Source organism: Petaurus breviceps, unplaced genomic scaffold (genome assembly GCF_028583685.1).
Source record: "Petaurus breviceps papuanus isolate PSGF00001 unplaced genomic scaffold, PetGlider_PUasm1.0 174, whole genome shotgun sequence".
Lineage (NCBI taxonomy): Eukaryota > Metazoa > Chordata > Mammalia > Diprotodontia > Petauridae > Petaurus > Petaurus breviceps.
In genome coordinates, this window is record NW_027185761.1 from 25,886,837 (window position 1) to 25,902,608 (window position 15,772).

The window sequence follows — 15,772 nt, forward strand, 5'->3', positions numbered from 1 at the left end:
CTAGTGGTCATTTGTACTGGTTGTGCTGAGAACTCATATTTTGATTCCATATCAAATGTAAATAGTAAAGTATTTAAAGATTTAGACAGGAAACCCCCAAGTGCTAGTCTCTCTTTTTGCCCACTGCTGTTTGCAGCTATTCTGAACCAAGACAAGCCCTTCCTGTTAAAAGCTAGATTAACTTCCACTTTCATAATTTGGAGACAATTAAAAATTTTGTTTTTAGGGGCGGCCAGGTGGCTCAGTGAGTAAGAGCACCGGCTCCAGTGTTGGGATGACCTGGATCAAATCCGGGCTCAGATACTCAGCACCACACCCAGAAATAACTGGCCGTGTAACCTTGAGCAAGTTACTTAACTCTGCTTTAAAATTTTTTTTTTTTAATTTTTCAGTTGAGTCTGATTCTTTGTGACCCCATTTGGGGTTTTCTTGGCAATGATACCAGAGTGTTTTGCCATTTCCTTCTTTAGCTCATTTTATTGATGAGGCAAACAGGGTTAAATGACTTGCCCAGGGTCACACAGCTAATATGTGTCTGATGCTAGGTTTGAAATCAGGAAGATACTCAAGTTCAGCACTCTATCCACTGCACTGCTTAGCTACCCTAATTAAAAGGTAGAAAGTTTTTAAAAGCAATATAAAGGATATAAAGATTATATTCGATAGAGGCTCTCCATAGTCATAATAATTGAAATGGCAGACTTTGGGGAAAAAATGCAGTTAATTATGGGGAATTTGGCATTTACCATGCCTTTCTTAGTGTCAGAGATGAGAAGCAACCAGTCTTGGAGAGTGTGCCAAGAAATAAGTCTTCAGGAGAAAAATTGATTTCAGTAGTCATTAGAAGGTGGAACCAGAGCAATAAATCTAGGACTGTAGGATCACAGATTTAGAGATGAGAAAGGTCTTAGAAGTCATTGAGTGTAACAACTTTATTTTCAAAATGAAGAATCCAAGGCTTAGAGAAATGTCCTACCCAAGGTCATGCGAATGGCAGAACTCAGGTACTTGACTCTAAATCAAGGTTTCTTTACATTGTACCCCAAATGAGGAAGGATCTTAGAAGGAGGACAGAAGAGGATAATGTCAGGGAAGGCGGGGACTGAGTTTACTATTGGCCTCAGTCCTTGATCATTACCCAGGTGGTCAAAAATCATTATGCTACTCCTTGGCATCCCACTTATTGGGGTCTACAGGTTAGGTTGTTTACCAGGAATAGAGGTTGAGATGGGAAGGTATTCCAAGAGAGGGGCATACACAAGGAGGGGTGTAATGGCTTAGGGAGCTGGGAGCCTAGCTAGGGAGGGGAGCAGGTAGACTGGCTGGCAGGTAGAGCAGGTATAGGGAGAGGACCTTCAGAATGAACTCCTACCCTACCCCAACCCCCCACCCTCCACTCCCAGTGTTTACATGTTATTACTGGTACTGGCTCAGGGCTTTAGGGCTAAGGTTGCTGACCCTTGACTCAGATGCACAAGTGTGCTCTCACCTTGGTTATTTGAGGTTCATAGTTGACTTCAAATTCTGTTCGCTAGAATCACAGAGTGTCCGTGTTGGAAGAGACTTTAGAAGCTCAAATCACCAGATGTGGCTCATTTCACTTGTGAATAGCTCTGGATTTTTCTTCATGTTTTACCCATTGCTCTAAATTGTGCCCCCTGAGTATAAGCAGAACCTGCTTCTTCCATGTAACAGCCCTTCAGATACTTAAAAAACAGACACCATATTCCTCCAGTAGGTCTTCTCTTCTTTGGAACTAAACAAGACTAGTTCCTTCAGTAGATAATCATGGGCATCTTGTCCATAAGAATAGCATCAGAGACTTTGTCAAATGCTTGACTGAGATCCAGGCAATCCATATAGCATTTGCAGGTTTAACTAAGCCTCTTTAGTTCAATTCTGAAGTACCTATCATATGCAAGGGAAGGGAAATGAAAATGTTTTGACCTATTCTTGATGAAAGCATTTTGACTCGTAGTGATTGTTGCTTCTTTTTCTAGATTAGAAGGTTGCAAACTATTTCTTTAATAATATATTCTGGAAATTTTCCAGAAGTCAATCTCACTAGTCTATAATATTCCTGCAGTCTATACAATCTTGTCTTTTTTGAAAATCCAGGTTAACTTTACCCTTTGGTAGTTCTAAAGCATTTCTCTTGTGCTGCTGTTTGTCCTTAGTTCTTGAAGAGGACCAAGAAATCAGCGAGATGGTGCCATGACATGCAGTGAATCAGATTTAAGTGAAGGAGGACCAGCTTCACTTTCTCCTCAAGAGCCATCTGGGAACAGTGGCCACATATGGATCAGGACAACTGGAGGTAACCCAGGATGCAGTGGGGGACCTTGGCCTTTTCAAGCTAAAGTCTTTAACAGGCAAGGCAGCATTGTACGACACACAGAGTGCTGGACCTGGAATCGGGTAGATTTGGGTTCACATTTTACCTTCAATACTTCCTCGACCTCTCAGCCTCAGTTTCTTTACATGTAAAATTAGGGTAAAGATACCTATATTACTTATTTCAAAGAATTGTTTTTAAGGCTCAAACAAGATAATGTATGTAAAATGTTATATAACTGTCAGTTGTTATTACTTGCTGCCTTCTGCAGGAGGCCTTTCTTGGTCCCCTCAGCTGCTGAGCCTCCCCATCCAAGGTTACCTAGGGTCTGCCTTTCATATGTCTTGTATATATTGATAGTTGTACGTGTTATCTCCCATGGTAAAATGTAAGCTTTTTGAGCTTAGGAACCGTTTCATATTTGTCTTTGTATCTTCCGTGCCTTAGACAGGGGTGGGGAACTGTAAGGGTTATGGGATTTCAAGATCTTCCATGCCCCATGGACGTGCTGACATAGCAGAGCAAGAGAAAGCGGAAAGCGAGAAAAAGTGAAAGCCGAGCTAACGGTCCTGCTGTTGGCGGTTGGCAGCGGTTGCGGTTGCCCTTTTTTTTTTTTTTTTTTGAGTTAGGACTCCTGCTGAGCACTACCAGGGGCCAGAGCTGCTGGGAGCAGGACTTTCTGCTAAGGACTCCTGCTGAGCACTGCCAGGGGCCGGAGCTGCTGGGAGCGTGCTTCCAGGATGCTGGGTGGTTGCTGTGAGTGGGGAGAGGAGGACCTTTGCCTGAGGTAGCCTGTTCTGTTTTAAAGGCTTGAAAATGTGGGTGCTTTCTACTTTATCTACCTGTGCCAATATCATAACTACTCTGATGGCTTTCACTTTCTGGTTTTGGGACTCAGTCTTTTGGTATCTTAATAAATTTTCTAGTTTATTTCCCCAAATGGCAAACCTGACGTATTTTGTGATGGATAATTATATCAGCATATTTGTAATCTCTATAGGCATTGTGAATATGGCATTGCTGATACAGGAACCTGTGGCCTAAAGGCCACATATGGCCCTTTGACTAAATCATTCCAAACTTCACAAAACAATTCCATTTAATAAAAGGATTGGTTCGGTAAAACTTGGACTTAGTCAAAAGGCCAAGCCTAAGGACCTAGAAGTCCATAGATTCCCCATTCCTGGCCTAGAACACAGAAGATGCTTAATAATGCTTGAGGACTGATTGATTTTTTTCAAAGATCTATGACAATAGCTCAGGCATTTCATCCACCCATTCTCTGATTATCTTATACAAGCCAAGATATCCTAACTCATCAAGGTGAGGTTCGTGCACTCTCCTAAGTCTGGTATCACTGATTTTTTTTTTTTTTTGCTTTTTGGAGGGCAATTGGGGTTGTGACTTGCCCAAGGTCACATGGCTATTTTTTGTGTTAGGTGTCTGAAGCTGGATCTGAACCCAGGTCCTCCTGACTCCAGGGCTGGTGCTGTATTCACTTTGCCACCTAGCCGCCCCTCACTGATTCTTTTAATCATGTGTAGATTTTAGACAGAGGAGCCAACTTGTTAAGTTGTATCTTAGAGACTGTCAAGACTGCATGTGGCTGTGAGGGTTTGTGAGTGCATGTTAGAAATTAACAGTTATAGTTGGCAATAGAAGCAGTAGGCAGAATCATGTAGGAATGACAGCCAATTTCCTTTCTCCACTCTTTCTCCATAAAGGAATGGAAAAGTACCACACTAGTGAAATGACTCTTTCATTGCTGATGACATTAAAGAATCCCTGTTTAAATGCAAGCAAGGCTCCTGAAAATCATGTTTCACCAAAAGCTGTTCAGTAAGGTAAGACTTAGACATTTTAGGATCAAATATCCTAGGAAAGATAAATAAGTTCCAATGACCCACCCCCAAAGCCAATTTGTCATCACTTTTCATTGGGCAACCATCAATCCCCTCCCTAGTTGGGTGCAACTCTTCCCTTTTCTTCCCTATAACTATTACACTCAAATCAGTGGATTATATTATTCTATGGACTTTATAACTGAACAAAATATTGAAAAAGTAGTAGTTTATTAAAGTATTGAATGAGGGACGATGAATAAAAACATGGATATTCTAGTTGTAGCCAGATACTTTCAGAATTTATAATACTTCCATGGAAACCTAACCAAAAGGTAACAGAAAGGGAAAATAGAACATATTTGATATATTTTTTACCCCTTGCCTACTACCACCCCTACCCTTCCACAATGGCCACCACTCTCTAGAATTAAAGATCCTCTGAGCTCTCTCTCCCCATTCCATGTAAAATGCTGCAACATTAGAGTGAGTCTAGGGACTGAACTAACTTGAGGAAGAATTAGAAGGTGAATATTTCAAACATTCTTCACCCCTCAATAACCAGATAGATTCTAGGATTCCATTGACTTCTGTCTCTACCATCAGACTGATGGTGGTCTCCCTCAACCACAGGGGCTGATAATCAAATGTTACCACTTTTCCTGCTACTGCAAAGGTTTAATCCAGGGTGGGGAAACCTGTGGCTTCAGGCCACATGTGGCCCTCTAGGTCCTCAAGTGTGACTAAATTAGAATTTAGTCAAAGGGCCACACTTGAGGACCTAGAGGGCCACATCCATATGTGTCCTCAAGGCTGCAGGTTCCCCACCCCTAGACTAAGTGACTCTGCTCAAAATCTATGATTCCATGTTTTAGATTGCCTAGGTCAAAGCTCCCTTCTCTGCTCTGTACTTCTGTATACCATCAGTCTTATTCCTACCATGTCCCCATTCAACTCTATTCCACCCTTCCTCTGTAATTCCACCCAGTTCTCTGAAATCCCTGCCCTATTGTTAATAAACTACTTCTCATATTAGACTTGTGCCCCACTACCCCTTCATCAAATTACTTTGTATATATTTTGCATTTAATTTTCTGTGTAATGTTTCCTCTCAATAAAATGTAAATTCCCTGAGGGCAGATAACTGTTGGATTTTGGTCTCTAGCAAATAGTGCTGTGAGCTGAGGTTTGAAGAAAGGTAGGAATTCTGCAGTGCGAATGGAGGGCAGTCCAAGTACTAGGCCAGCTTATGCAAAGGCAGTACTTAAGGACTAGCGGAATATTAGTACAGCACCTAGTAGGTGTTGTGATTATACTGAGTAGATACTTATGGAATCCACAAGGTTCAAATACATTTACATGTTTCTAAATGAGAATGACCTTTCAGGAAACTACAAGAATTTTCTCAGTCTTGGCTGTATGAAGTTTGCTAAAAAAAAACCTTTCTTGTTGTAGGATTGTGTAATATTGGCTGTATTCAGTAGAGGGTACTGTTGGCATGTAATAATGCAGGGCACAGAGTTTGCCCTGTGGTTCAACAAATGACTTGGGTGGACTGGAATGGAGAAAGATTCTGAAATTTATTATTTCTCCATCTGCTGGTTGTTCAATGACTTTGCTCCCTGGCTCTCTCTAGCTTCCAGTGCTATGGTCTTTAAGTTACTGGAGGTATACTTCTAAGGGAAGACTCATTCAGGCAGATGTTCACCTGGCTGAGGGAAATGATGCTGTTCTTGTCATATGATTGGGCAGAAAACCCTTTTGCCCTTTTCCTTCTATCTACTCCACCCTTTCCTGGTTCCTTCTACCCATCTCCTCCCTCTCTTACATTTTTAGCTTCTTCCTCCCTGCTGGTTTCTTTTATTCTTCCTTTAAGCTTTGTCCCCTATCTGGAAAACCCTAATCTGCTACTATGGCCACCTCTAGGTTATTCCTCTCTTCTACACATAAGCTTCATGTTGTGTCCTCACCACCCATTTCCTCTGAGACACCCTTAGCATATTTGTGGTTCACCCTTGACATCACATTCACATTCAATCAGATTAACACAGTTCTGTCCCAGCAGTGTTTCCATCTTATTCTTCCTTCAGCCCTTATTTCACATGACCACATTCAGCCCTTATTTCAGTATGCTCAATGCAAGTTGACATCCTGGTAGGAGATTGTTCTTCTCTCTGGTGACATTAAATGTATGGGATGAAAGATGTCACACAAGACAAATCCTCCAGTCAAGTAGGAAGTCAAGGGTTATCAAAGACAAACCTAAAAACACTGCTATCATTTCTTACCTTACCTTGTTTCCTCCTTAACACTTGTGAAAAGTCTGACTTCCATACTCAGTCCCCAGTGACGCCCCAGTCAGTGGCCTTTTCTCAGTCCCCTGGATCTCTTCATGGTATTTGTCACTGTCACTCAGTAAAAATCCTTCCTGAACTTTTTGCTTACCTCTCCTTGTAGAACACCACCTTGTTCTTTTCTTTTTCTATTATCCCCAATAATTTATTTTCTGTTTTTGTTGGGACCTCTTCTTTCTCACATTCTCCAATTAGGAGTCTCTTCCAAGCTTTAGCCTTTCTTTTGCTCCTTCTTAGAGAGTTGATCTAGTCTTGCCTATTACTTTATATAGTGATGTGTCCCAAATCTCCATCTTTTGTTTAGGATTTCCTGTTTTTGCAGTTTATTTGAAGCTTTCAAAAATTACATTTTATTTTCAAATGAAGATCCTTCTCTCCCTCCCACCTTCCTTCCTGTCACTTCTCCCCGCCTCCCATGCATTGAGAAAGCAACAAAAACAAAACTCCTGTTAAACCACATAGCAAACACATTCCCAAATTGGTGATGTTCAAAAAAATGTCTCAGTCTGTACTTGTGTCCCTCACCTCTATATCAGGAGGTGGACACCATGTTTTATTAAGAGTCCTTTTTAATTGTGGTTAGTCATTTTGCTGGTCAAAGTTCCCAAATCTTTCAGAGTTGTTTGTCTTTACAACATTATTGTTATTATATAAATTATTCTCCTATTCTATTAACTTCACTCTGTATTGGTCCATACAGATCTTTATAGGTTTCTACAAAATTGTCCCCATCATCATTTCTTATAGCACAATAGTATTCCACCACATTCATATACCAAAACTTGTTTAGCCATCACCATTTGATGGGCATCCCCTCAATTTCCAACTTCCTGCTCCCCAAATAGAAATTATTATAAGTATTTTTACACATGTGGATCCTTTTCCTCCTTTAATCTCTTTGGGGTATAGTGGTAGTAGCAATATTGCTGGATCAAAGTGTACCCACAGTTTAATAGCTTTAGGAGTATAGTTTCAAATTGCTTTCCATAATAGCTAGGCCAGTTTTACAACTCCAACAGTATATTAATATTTTTTCCATAGCTTCTCTAGCATTTATTGTTTTCCCCTTTTTGACAGTTTTGCCAATCAGATGGGTATGACATAGAACCTTGAAATTGTTTTAATTTGCATTTCTCTCATTGTTAACAGGATCGTTTCTGACCTCCTTGCTAGGCATCCAGGCTTCTTCTTGACTTGCCAGGCTTCCAAACACCTGACAAACACAAGGCAGCCCTTCAGGCTTGGCATTGAGCCCTGGACATGGCACCCTCTTGGCCAGGAACAAACCTGGTAAGCTTCCAGACGTTACATGTGAAATAGCAACACCACAAGTTGAGTAGCTGGGGGCTGTGTGGAAACTTGGAGGTGTGACCTTGAATCTTCTAATATCTGCCTTCATCTGAAGACCTCTTGGTTACCACTTATTACTCTCTCTATACAAAGCTTTCTTCCCAACCCGAGGTGTCTACTTCCCCATTCTCATCAACCTCAACCCTGCCTCCTACCCCAGTGTCCCACCCTAGATAGGCCTGTCCCTTTCACCGGGTCTTCTGGAATGCCTGCTCCATATGTAACAAAATTCCTTTTTACTTTTTAACACATCCTCTATTGCTCATTATATTTTCTAGAATTCATTAATCCCTGGCTAACACTGCATCTCTGGCTATTCTTTCTAGTACTGATGCACTTGCAGTCATCCCCCCTTGATATACTCATCCTGGTGGGATGAATACTTCCTATTCACCATTGCCACTTCTAGATTATCCTACTACTGCCACCACTTAGCAACTTCTCTTCCTTTGAGATCCATGAAATCCAAATTTATCACCCAATCCAGATTCTGTTGTCCATCATCTACTGGTTACATTCTCCCTCCTCTTCACATTCTGGCCTCATTCTGGATTTCAGTATATATGCTGATGTCTCCTCAGATGACTAACTTCTCAGTTCCTTAGTCCACTTACTTCCTGGGTCCTATGTCAACTGACATTCCACCTCTGATACTCATCTCTGATCTGGACATCACACTTAGTATTCCACTTTCGTGTTCAAGAACTCCAAGTTTCCTTTATCTCATCATGATCTTTTATTTTTCCATTTCTTTCTATCCCTTGCCCCTCTTAAACCTGCTCTTCTTCACTATGACTTTTAATACCTCAGCACTATCCTAGATCATAACAAATTCCCAGACTACACTCTACATTTCCCAATCTTGATACCTAGGTGAATTATTTCAACTTTTCCTTTATCCTTTGCTTTCAAAACCTTTGTCCTACTGCTGAATACTTTCACTATTTTTTTTTTAACTCCTATACTTGTGCTGTTATCTGTGTCTACTAGTTAACTCCTTATCTCATTCACTGTGGTAGCTATTCCAAATTGTCTCTTCTCTCCAAAGACTTCCATGGCTCCCTTCCTCCTTTCTAGTGAGGACCATGACTCATACTTTAAATGTTTTATTTTATTTATTTTTTTTTATCACATTTTAAGTTCCAAACTGTCTCTCTCCCTCCCTACTACACAGTAGAGAAGGTTACTGTTTCACACACATATGTATATACATACATACATATATACATATATATTACATATACTTCTACTTATCAGTTATTTCTCTGGAAGTGGATAACATCTTCCTTCATAGGTCCTTTGTAGTTGATTTGAATATTTATAATACTCAGAATAACTTAGTTGTTCCATAGTTATTCTTCGAGTAATATTGCTGTTGCTGTATACAACATTCTCTTTGTTCTGCTCATTTCACTCTTCATTATTTCTTTTTATTTTTAAAGAAATTGGGGTTAAGTAACTTGTTCAAAGTTACACGGCCACTTATTTTGTGTGGGTGTTAAGTATCTGAGGCCAGAACCGATCCTGGGTCTCCTGACTCCAGGGCCGGCACTCTTATTCACTGCGCCACCTGGCCACCCCCACTCTTCATTATTTCATGCAAGTCTTTTCATGTTTTTCTAAACTCAATCTAGTCATCATTTCTTATAGCACAGTAGTATTCCATCACAATCATATATCACAACTTGTTTAGTTATTCCACAATTGATGGGCATCCCCTTAATTTCCAGTTCTTTGCTAACACAAAGAAATCTGCTATAAATATTTTAGAACATGTAGGTTCTTTTCCTTTTCCCTTGATCACCTTTGGATACAGACCTAATGTGGTATTACTGGGTCAGAAGGTATACACAGTTTTATAACTCTTTGGACATAATTCTAGATTACTCTCCAAAACAGTTAGATCAGTTCACAGTTTCAGCAGCAGTGTATTAGTGACCCGATTTTTCCACATCCCTTTTAACATTTACCATTTCTCCCTTCTATCATTTTAGCCAATCTGATAGATGAGGGATGATATCTCCAAGTTGCTTTAATTTGCATTTCTCTAATCAATAGAGATTTAGAGCAGATTTCTTTATCCAAAAACTACCTGTTCATATCCTTTGATCATTTATCAATTGGGGAATGACTCATATCCTTATAAATTGACAAAATTCTCCATATACTTAAGATATGAGACTTTTATTTGAGAAACTGTATATAAAATTCCACCCCCCTCCAATTTTCTGCTTTCTTTCTGCTCTTGGCTATGTTGGTTTTATTTGTACAAACCCTTTTTAAATTAATGTAATTATAATTATTTATTTTGCATTTCACAATGTTCTCTGTCTTTTGTTTATTCATAAATTCTTCTCCTATTAATAAGTCTGATAGGTAATATGGTCCATGTTCTTCTAATTTACTAATAATATCTCTCTGTATATCTAGATCATGAATGCATTTTGACCATACCTTGGTAAATAGTGTAAGATATTGGTCTATACCTAGTTTCTGCCAGACTGTTTTCCAGTTTCTCCAACATTTTTTTTTTTTTTACCAAATAGTGAAGTCTTATCCCAATAGCTTAATCTTTACATTTGTCAAACACAAGGTAACTGTAATAGTTTACTACTATATATTGTATTTCTTAGCCAGCCCTAGATACAATATACCAGATATAATTACTTTCTTATAATATACTTTAAGATCTGGTACTGCTAAACCTCCTGCCTTTACATTTTTTTTTTCATTAATTTCTTTGATATCCTTGACCTTTTGTTCTTCCAAGTGAATTTTGTTATTATTTTTTTCTAGCTTAATAGAATTATTTTTTGTGATTTAATTGGGATGGCATTGAAAAAATAGATTAGGTAGGGGCAGCTAGGTGGCGCAGTGAATAGAGCACCAGCCCTGGAGTCAGGAGGACCTGAGTTTAAATCCAGCCTCAGACATTTGACACACTTACTAGCCATGTGACCTTGGGTAAGTCACTTAACCCCAATTGCCCTGCCCTCCATCCTCCAAAAAGTGAAAAAAAAAAGGATTAGGTAGAATTGTCATTTTTATTATATTGGCTTTGCCCACCCATAAACAATTGAATATTTCTCCAATTATTAAAATCTGACTTTATTTGTACAAAAAGTGTTTTATAATTATGTTCACATAGTTCCTGGATTTGTCTTGGCAGGTATTTTATGCTATCTATGGTTATTATAAATGGAGTATCTCTTACTATCTCATCTTGCAAGGTTTTGTTGGTGATATGTAGAAATGCTGATGATTTATGTGGTTTTATTTTATATCCTGTGACTTTACTAAAATTATTGTTTCAACTAGCTTTTTTTTAGTTGAATCTCTGGAATTTTCTAAGTAAATTATCATATCATCTGCAGAAAGAGATAGTTTTATTAACTCATTGCTCATTCTGATTCCTTCAATTTCTTTTTCTTCTCTAATTGCTATTGCTAACATTTCTAGTATAATATAGAATAATATTGGTGATAATGGGTATCTTTGTTTCACTCCTGATCTTATTGGTAAGACTTCTAGTTTATCCCCATTACAAATTATGTTGGCTGATGATTTTAGGTAGATGCTTCCTATAATTTTTTTCTTTTGGAGGGGGGAAGGCAAAGCAATTGGGGTTAAGTGACTTGCCCAAGGTCACACAGCTAATAAGTGTGTCAGTTGTTTGAGGCTGCATTTGAACTCAGGTCCTCCTGACTCCAGGGCCGATGCTCTATTCATTGCACCACCTAGATACCTGGATGCTTCTTATAATTTTAAGGAAAAAATTCATTTATACCTATGTATTCAAATTTTTTTAAATAGGATTGAGTTTTGTATTTTGTCAAAAAGGTGGGTTTTTTTTGTATCTATTGATATAATCATATGATTTTTATTACTATTGTTATTAATGTAATCTATTATGTTAATAGTTTTCCTTATGTTATACCATCTCTGCACTCCTGATAAAATCCCACTTGGTCACAATGTATAATCTTTGTGATATGTTGTTGTAATCTTCTAACTAGTACTTTATTTAGGGTTTTTGCATCCATATTCATTAATAAAATTGGTCTATGATTTTCTTTTTTCTGAATTTTTTAAATTAAAAACAATTTTCTTTTATTTTTCATCTTAAATACAAAATGAGAAAAGAAAAAAAAACCTTTCCATGTACACAGCAAAACGTAAGAGCTGATTCAATATTAAACAATAAATTTCCATTTCAAGAAAACCTATGTAATAAATATTACGTTGTTTTCAAAGCTATCAAGCTTTTCTGTCTTTCCTTCAAGATTTTCTTTTTTTCTCTGCTGTGCACTTTTAATTTTACTTTTTCCCCTCCCTCTGCCCATATCCCCCACCCTAGAGAAGGCTACAATTACATGTAAATAAAAATACATATACACACATATCTATAAACATACACACATAGCCAATCTGATAGATGTAAGATGATGTCTCAGAGTTTACATTTTAATTTACATTTCTTTAATTAATAATACTTTAGAGCATTTGTCATATGATTATATATAGGTTTGATTTCTTCATTGAAAAACTGCTTGTTCATATTCCTTGACCATTTATCAATTGGGGTATGACTTGTATTCTTATAAATTTGACAAAGTTCTTTATATATTTGAGAAATGAGACCTAAACAATATAGACTACTATTGGTGAGACATAGTGTAGTTTCCCCATTTTCTCTTTTAATTAAATCTATTTTAGCTTTAACTTTGTCTGAGATCGTGATTACTACCCCTACTTTTTTTTTACATAATAAATTCTACTAGCCCTTTATTTCAATTCTGTGTATATCACTCATTTTTATTGTTTCCTGAAAGGGACATAGTATTGAATTCAAATCTTTAATCCATTCTGTTGTTTCCATTTTGTGGGTAAATTCATCCCGTTCACATTCAGAGCTATAATCACTTGTGTGTTTCCCTCCTTCCTCAGCTAACTTATTGTCCTCCTATCCCGTGATCTATCCACCCCTCTAAGAGTCTCTCCCTTATCCCCTCCTTCCTCCTAATTCTTAATCTATATACCCTTTAAAAAGTTCCTCCCTGATCCTATCCTCTCACCCTCTTGTTTCTTTCTAAATTTAAAAGACTTTTAGACCATTCTAGAGGTATATGTTGTTCCCTCTTTTACCCATTCCTGATGAGAGGAAGGTTCCAGCATTACTAGCCCTCCTCCCCAACTTGCTTCTTCTGTATCAGTTCTTCTTTTCATGACTCATTTGCATGAGATAATTTCTCCTTTTTATTTCTCCTGTTTTATTTTTTGGAATTACCCCATTTTACATAGCTCAGCTCAAGGTTTTCTTTCAAACTACCCAAATAATGATGGCAGTCTTAAGTACTGATAAAATTTTTACTTCTAAGAAGTAAGTGGTTTGACCTTATTGAGTTCTTTATAATTGGTCTTTAATGTTTACCGTATATTTCTCCTGGATCTTTTATGTTGAATTTCAATTAAATTCTGCCCTTTTTGTCACAAATACCTGAAAAGTCTTTCAATTAATTAAATATCAATTTTTTAAAATTCAAGATTATACTTAATCTTCCTGGGTAAGTTACCCATAGTCATAACTCTAGGTCTTTTGCTCTATGAAATATAGTATTCCAAGACCTATGGTCTTTCAGTATAGAAGCTGTTAGGTCTTGTGTAATCCTGATTATAGTTCCGTGATATTTAATTTGTTTTCACATTGCTTGCAGTATTTTTTCTGCCTCCTACAAACATGCCCATGTCTTTCCCATCTTTAAAAATAATTTACTTGATCTGTTTCTGGTAGCCATCATCATATTTTGAGCCTTCATTTAGTGGCTAAATTTATTGAGAAAGCCATCTACAATTGGCACCTCCATTGCCTCTCCTCTCCCTCTCTTCTAAACCCTCTGCAGTCTGACTTCTGACTCCATCATTTAACAGAAACTGATCTCTCCAAAGATTCCAGTTTTCTCTTAATTGCCTTTTCTCAGTCCTCCTCCTTCTTGACCCATCTGCAGCATTTGACATTTCTGACTACCTTCTCCTCTTGGATACCCTCTCTTCTGTTTTCTCTTGGGTTTCCTCCCACCTAAATGAGCGCTTCTCAGTTGCTTTTTTTTTGCTTCATCTTGTGAGAAACATGCTTGTTCTAGAAAGAAAATACTAGTGAAGCCAGGAAAATTCTCATTCTATTTATTTTACATTCCTTGTAAATGGGTAATTCCTTAAAGGAGTATACTTGCTCAGACAAATGCAAAACTGTTTATGCTGTGTTCCCAATTCGAATTTCCCCACTTGCTCTCCATTGGTTAACATCCTTAACTGCCCACTTCACATTCTCCTTGATATGTTCCCCCTCAAACAGCGTATCTCTGATTTACATCCTGCTACCTCTCAAAGCTGGGAGTAGTTTTAATCCTGTGGAAACAGAATTCCTTCTTTTGTTTCTCACAGTCTTCATCCATGTCATTCCCACTAATTGTGAGAATTCCTCCAGATTCTGTCCTAGGTCCACTTCTCTTTTCTCTTTATTCTCTTTCACTTGGAGAGCTCATCAGCTCCCATGGTTTCAATTATCACCTCTGTGCAAATGATTCCCAGATTTTAAAAATCTAGCTTTAGTCTCTCTCCCTAGCTCCAGCCCCACATCTCTGCCTACCAGACATATCAAACTAATGTGTGGTAGAAGAAATGTCTACCGCAGGTCCCCCCCCCCATTAAGCTATTCTTTTTCCTTAAAAGGTATTGAAACTGTCTTGGGGACTTGGGGACCTAAAGGCTTGGGTTGTTGATTTCTTTCCTAGTCACCTGCATATAAAACAAACAGGTCACAAGGATAAGCATCGACATGAGGAAGCTTCCTTCAGCCAAATGAATGCTATACCCTAAGTAAACGTCCTTTGTCAAGTGTTAGATTATGAATGCTTTCTCCTCTAGGACTACCTTCCATTTACTTTGTATTAGATTTAAGAACAATACGGTGACATACCGTAGTAAGTACTGTATAGATGTAAATTATTATTGCCCCTCTTTGAACCTTCCATGTCTGTGCTTTTTAGGGTTCAGACATTAATGTTAAGACATTAAAAATATGATATTTGTAAAGCACTTAGCATAGTGCCTGGCACATAGTAGATGGCATATAAATGCTGGCAACTACTACTACTACTACTTCTAGTACTACTACTATTACTACTGTAACTACTACTACTGCTACTACATTTTCTTAAAGGCTTGTTCTGCTTCTTTTGGAATAATAATGTAGTTTACGGGGATCCTTGTTCAGATACAGGTTAGTTTAGGTGACCTCTGACGTTTTGTGATTCTAAGACCTAGATTAAGCATTAGGACCCAAATGAGATTGTTTTGGCTACTTGGTGCAGAAGAAGGCATGAAATTGAAATCTTTAGGCCCACTGTCCACAGGGAGTAAGTGAGCTCTGTAAGCTAATAAAGTTAGTGTTTTCAAGAGAGAAGCCATCTCTGCTTTTGTGGAATGTATGGGTGGCCATAATCATTGCTTAAGAAACCAAACAAACCACTCTTCTTTTTCTCCTTTCAAAATGGTGATGCTACAGAATTATACTTGTCACATTTCCTCATCAAACAGCTAATGGTTTCTATTTATTTTTTTTTTTTGTCGTTCCCACATGTGCCCTTCACTTGCTGCACTTTTACATTCCAGCTGTGACCATTACTAGCAGAAGAATATGTAGTGGGTGCTCAATAAAAACAGCTTCAGTTGAATTCTCTTCTCTCCATACCACTCCTTCTCCCACCCTTAAGTGACCTTGTTTGCTTTTTCTTCTTTATCACATAATGACTGCTTGGAGGGAGCCCAACATCCACATCTGTGAGATACAGAGGAAATGTGGACTTGCTGGTAACCCAATCCTGACTGAGAGA

General features: G+C 38.2%; 1 long non-coding RNA gene across 4 annotated transcripts in view; it reads left to right on the forward strand.

Annotated features, from left to right (window-relative positions):
* Positions 1–15,772, forward strand: part of LOC138158085 (uncharacterized) — a 39,100-nt gene that overhangs the window by 7,914 nt on the left and 15,414 nt on the right. For 2 of the 4 annotated variants that reach the window (XR_011167550.1, XR_011167547.1), the window contains exons 2-5: positions 2,178–2,317; positions 2,965–3,122; positions 4,060–4,179; positions 7,680–7,820. This is a non-coding gene — a long non-coding RNA (uncharacterized lncRNA). The remainder of the gene's footprint in view (positions 1–2,177; positions 2,318–2,964; positions 3,123–4,059; positions 4,180–7,679; positions 7,821–15,772) is intronic. The other 2 variants (XR_011167549.1, XR_011167548.1) reach the window with 2 other exon arrangements.